The 6,000-nt window shown below is 43.0% G+C and overlaps 1 non-coding gene across 1 annotated transcript; it reads right to left on the bottom strand.

Moving 5' to 3' along the window:
- Window positions 1–283: 283 nt before the first annotated feature.
- Trnat-ugu (transfer RNA threonine (anticodon UGU)) lies at window positions 284–358 on the bottom strand. The gene has a single exon. It is a non-coding gene; the product is annotated as a tRNA-Thr (tRNA).
- Window positions 359–6,000: the final 5,642 nt, after the last annotated feature.

The following is a 6,000-nucleotide window of genomic DNA, read 5'->3' as shown; positions in this document are numbered from 1 at the left end:
ACAGTCTGAACAGTTGAGCAACAATTTAAAGTAATGAATAACTGCTCTAGATTGCAAACGTCAGGTGTACTTTTATTTTGGTATTTTATATCATGTTAAGGAACCTTTTAGCCTACAGACAGACATTTCTCGTCAACTCACTTTCACTCTCACTCACTGACATACAGGGTGCGTCTCCAAAGAGCCGCAAGGCGCTTTTTCTTTAGATGAAATGATAATTAAATTAAGGCCGTAAGCTGTCAACAGGCGTTGATATACATCAACGAGGACAGTTGAAAATGTGTGCCCCAACCGGGACTCGAACCCGGGATCTGCTGCTTACATGGCAGACGCTCTATCCATCTGAGCCACCGAGGGCACAAGGAGAGTGCAACTGCAGGGATTTACCCCTAGCGCGCTCCCCGTGAGACCTACATTCCCAACTTGGTGTCCACACACTACATTCGTAGTGCCCCTGCCAATTACATTCATTACTCGCGGCAGACAATCTTACCGAGTCCCGTAAGAGTTCGGGCAATGGGTGTGAATCCGCGCAGAAGAAGGTCAATGGCTAGTTAGCCTTAACTACACTACTGGCCATTAAAATTGCTACACCACGGAGATGACGTGCTACAGGCAAGAAATTTAAACGACAGGAAGAAGATACTGTGATAAGTACATGATTAGCTTTCCAGAGCATTCACACAAGGTTGGCGCCAGAGGCGACACGTACAACGTGCTGACATCAGGACAGTTTCCAACCGATTTCCTATACACAAACAGCTGTTTGCCGGCGTTGGCTGGTGAAACGCTGTTGTGATGCCTCGCGTAAGGAGTAGAAATGCGTACCATCGCGTTTCCGACTTTGATAACGGTCGGATTATAGCCTATTGCGATTGCGGTTGATCGTATCGCGACATTGCTGCTCGAGTTGGTCGAGATTCAATGACTGTTAGCAGAATATGGAATCGGAGGGTTCAGGAGGGTAATATGGAACGCCGTGCTGCATCCCAACGGCCTCGTATCACTGTCGAGATGACAGGCATCTTATCACATGGCTGTAACGGATCGTGCAGCCACGTCTCGATCCCTGAGTCGACAGATGGGGACGTTTGCAAGACAACAATCCTGCAAGAACAGTTCGACCATGTTTACAGCGGCGTGGACTATCAGCTCGGAGACCATGGCTGCGGTTACCCTTGACGCTGCATCACAGACAGGAGCGCCTGCGATGGTGTGCTCATTGGCAAACCTGGGTGCACGAATGGCAAAACGTCATTTTTTCGGATGAATCCAGATTTCGTTTACAGCATCGTGATGGTCGCATCCGTGCTTGGCGACATCGCGGTGAACACACATTGACGGCACTTTGAACAGTGGACGTTACATTCCAGATGTGTTACGAACCGTGGATCTACCCTTAATTCGATCCCTGCGAATCCCTACATTTCAGCAGGATAATGCATGACCGCATATTTCAGGTCCTGTACGGGCCTTTTTGTATAGAGAAACTGTTCGACTGATTCCCTGGCCAGCACATTCTCCAGACCTCTCATCAATTGAAAACGTCTGGTCAATGGTGGCCGAGCAACTGGCTCGTCACGATACGCCAGTCACTACTTTTGATGAACTGTGGTATCGTGTTGAAGCTGCATTGTCAGCTGTACCTGTACATGCCATCCAAGCTCTGCCTGACTCAATGCCCAGGCGTATCAAGGCATTAATAAGGCTAGAGGTGGTTGTTCGGGTTACTGATTTCTCAGGATCTATGCACCCAAATTGCGTGAAGATATAATAACATGTCGTTTCTAGTATTATATATTCGTCCAATGAGTACCAGTATATCATCTGCATTTCTTATTTATGTAGCACTTTAATGGCCAGTAGCGTATATGAAGATGGTATCTGTTCTTTCGGACATGCCCGAAAGAACAGATACCATATTTCCAGAATGAGATTTTCACTCTGCAGCGGAGTTTGCGCTAATATGAAACTTCCTGGCAGATTAAAACTGTGTGCCCGATCGAGACTCGAACTCGCGACCTTTGCCTTTCGCGGGCAAGTGCTCTACCATCTGAGCTACCGAAGCACGACTCACGCCCAGTCCTCACAGTTTCGCAGGAGATCTTCTGTAAAGTTTGGAAGGTAGGAGACGAGATACTGGCAGAAGTAAAACTGTGAGGACCGGGCGTGAGTCGTGCTTCGGTAGCTCAGATGGTAGAGCACTTGCCCGCAAAAGGCAAAGGTCCCGAGTTCCAGTCTCGGTCGGGCACACAGTTGTAATCTGCCAGGAAGTTTCAGATACCATATTCTTACATTTTATTTGGTGTTTCGCCAGATATTTGGAATTACGTGTACTTAGAATCAGCCCAAACAAATACTGCTCTTCATGTCTTTCATTGGATATCCAGTGTCATAGGAGAATGTCGGCTTGTTTCCTGTTACAAAAAAAAAAAAAATACTTTTGAAACGAGATTTTACGTGCCTATTCCGTAGAGCTATCCCAAATTAGTCTAATGCGATATTCCTTTTACTGGTATGTATTAACAGGAAGAGTAATACACCAAGAATAACTGGCACTTCAGTAGTGACAGCGCTGGCCTGGCCGGAGATGATTGCTGCTGCTATGTCGCGCAGCTCAGTCCTTGCTAGAGTACTGGTTGTTCTTCGTGTCTTTATGTCCCTGTTAATATATATCGATAATATTAATGTCGCACTAGACTAATCCGGGACCGCTCTATCTAACAGGCACGTAAGGTTCCACTTCAAAAACAATTTTCTTGCAGTTTGTCAGATATAGATATAGGTGGGGACCGTAGCTGTTATATAAAATAAATTGTTGATGGTGTACAGCTACCGGCCACAAATTGATTTCAGGTAACTTTACTCAAAAAGTACCGTTACCGGTTACGAATTTTTTTTTGCGGTTCATCATCAGGCGGTTTTTCCATACTTTCCACACTTTCATAAGTACATATTATACATTTGTCCCCTGCGAGCTGCCGTGAAATGTCCACCTGGCGCATTTGTGTTAGCAGTTTTCTCGCAGTGAAATGCATTCTCAAGGATGTATGTATGTATTTTCACAGTCATAAGCGTTACACTGCATTCCAACCCACTTTCACTCGACCACAAAACGAATTTTTAATGCGCACCACATGTTTTGTTTTATAGCGACGAAAATAATTTTGTTTGCAATGGGAGGCAAACCAACGCTTGCCGTTGACAATGCGCTTCGCATGAAAAGTATGACGTGCGGTGTTTGTTTCGCCTGACGCCAGCTGCACACTGCAGAAACGTAGTTCGGAATACTGCTGAAACACCGGAGAAAAGTACCTGGCAACACTTTGGACAGGCACCCTGTGTAAAGGTGTTACGAAGATAAATCGTTAATATACTGTCATTTAAAAAATACAACCTTGCGCCTCGTTGCCTTATCTAGACTTAGAAATATGAAGAAATTGCCTTTGCTTGGCGCAACCAGAACCTGTCAGTGCCATGTGGATAGAAACCATGACTGTTTCAATTACAATACAACGTTAACTTTCATTCTGTAAAGGAACTGCTCGCTGATGATATTATTTCAGCGCACTGGTCCTCGTTCTTCATGGACCCCATCGCATCGTCACTAGTTTTCCGGCTACTCAGCCCGCAATATAAGATGCTGGATGACAGTCCAGATGTTATTTATCATCCAATACTATGGAACATTTTCAAACACGCTGCGTAATAAAAGAAATTTCTCAGAATGTTCCCCTTTTTCTATTGCTCAGCAATGATCTCATATTTCATACACCCTACTTCGATATGATTTAATACTTTCGGGGGAATAAAAAGGGGTGTAAACGGACCATTACACCTGTCGGAAAGCAATTCTTGAGACAAGGGTTCAGTTGATGAAAATAGATAGCGTTTCGCAAGACGATCTTTTCTCAGAGAAAGAAATCGTTAGTAGCTTCAAGTCCCGTATGAATGTAGGGCGAGTTCTTGAGAGTGATTGTCAGCGAGCAGCTGCCGCACCAACTGTCAATCCCTTGCGGGTCTTCCTGCACTTCGCTAGTGTCCCGGGTTTAAATCTGCTTAGAGTCAACCTGCTTAGAGTCGTCAGTGTCACATTGCTTCTTTTCCAGTTACAAAAATGGAACAAATGGCTCTGAGCACTATGGGACTTAACATCTGAGGTCATCAGTTTCCTAGAACTTAGAACTACTTAAACCTAACTAACCTAAGGACATCACACACATACATGCCCGAGGCAGTATTCGAACCTACGACCGTAGCAGCAGCGAGGCACCGGACTGAAGCGCCTAGAACCGCTCGACCATAGAGGCCAGCTATGCCAGCTGTCCGAGATCCGGGAGAAATATATAAGCCAGTTACTTTGGTACTATTCATCATGCGTGGTACTATTTGTTCAACAACGATGCGACCATATCTACATCTACATCTACACACTCGGTCAACGTCAGTCGAACAGGGCGCCAGAACATATGCTGTCAGACGCTGACAAAGAGACTGAACTATATACTTATGTAATCTTTAATGTTTAAATATCGTTTCAAAACTTGGTCAGAGCGTGTAAGACCATGAAAATGTCAAATATTATAAATCTAAACATGACTACATGACTCACTAATTAATTACTTCAGAAATCATCTTTTTGTAAAATTCTAAGAGGCACGCAGTATTAAAGCTACAAAGTTCTGGTTTTTAATTTAGATAGAATTTATCATGAGAACACGCAATATTAAACTTACAAAGTTCACATTTATCATAAAAATGCCTGGTAAAAACTCCCAGAAAATACCTCATCATCTTTTTGAGTTTTTAAGAAGAAACCAAATTTTGTACTTAAATTTTGTAAAACGGGTTAGATTAACTAATCTATTATTAAGCTACAAAAAGCCAAGATGACAGCACTACGTTCATTAATGAAAATGTACCAAGTTTCAAGATAATATTATATAGCTTATATAGCAGAGACAGTTCAGAGGTCACTGTCAGTTCAGTTTGGAAAATTCAGGAGTTCAAAATTTAAGGGCTGTCGGGCTAAGAATTTTATAGAACGTAAATAGAGTACCTCGCTAGTCGTAAAAAAATTGAGATCTTTATTAGTCATCAACTAACGATATAAATAATTTTGTAGTCATAAACGGTGCTGACAGAGCATTGCTGCCAACGTTAGAAGGAGTTTTGGAGCAAGTGTTCCCTTGGGGGTCCGCGCCGAGCGTATATATAAATAACCTGATGTCTCCACCTGAGAAGTTAGGCGGTCGTCGTCAGTCAGACCGGAATCTTCTACGCTTCACTGTGTATCTGTTCGCATCCGCTTAAGCCTCGGATGGCATTAATAACGGATAAAATTGTTGTGTTTCAGTCGAATGATATATCGCATATTACTGGCGAAACTGCGTAAAAGTGAACTTAGTTGTATCACGAATTTATCTGGAAAACCCGTGATTTGTATCCGTGTTCTGTTTTGAATGCAGCTCGCTATATTATAAAAAACCGCGTGGGAAGTGACCAAAATTACTCACCACTTTTAAAGCGAGTAACTAAGTTATCGTAAATGGAAATATACAGTACAAATTGTCTCTGAACTGTTCCGAGGGCTGAGTACGATAGGACAAGCTTCGATGGTTTTTATACTTAACCTTATGCGTACGATCATTGATCATAATATACTGTTTCGTTAAATGACAGTAGACCTATTTATCGTCGTGATTCCTGACTATCTTGCAATTTCCTTAGGGAGCTAGAAAATTTTGCTTCAGTTTAGGGGAGCTGGGGAGTACAACAAAGACTATGGATATTAATAGCTCCTTCTCTTTTGGCTGTCCGCACAAATAGTTTTCAGGCTCTTGTAAAAGGCTGCTGTATTTAAAAATCGCACAAGTCTGCCAAACACCACAACTTACAAAAGTAGACAACAAAAAAGACGAATTTTTTCCCACGACTGCATAAATGAATCAAGTGGTGGTGGTCAGTACCTATGGGAGCAAACTACTGAGGTCATTGGTC

This window comes from Schistocerca gregaria, chromosome 3, assembly GCF_023897955.1.
Source record: "Schistocerca gregaria isolate iqSchGreg1 chromosome 3, iqSchGreg1.2, whole genome shotgun sequence".
Taxonomy (NCBI): Eukaryota; Metazoa; Arthropoda; class Insecta; order Orthoptera; family Acrididae; genus Schistocerca; species Schistocerca gregaria.
The sequence above is the reverse complement of the archived record's forward strand: the minus strand, read 5'-3'. Positions and strand labels throughout refer to the sequence as shown.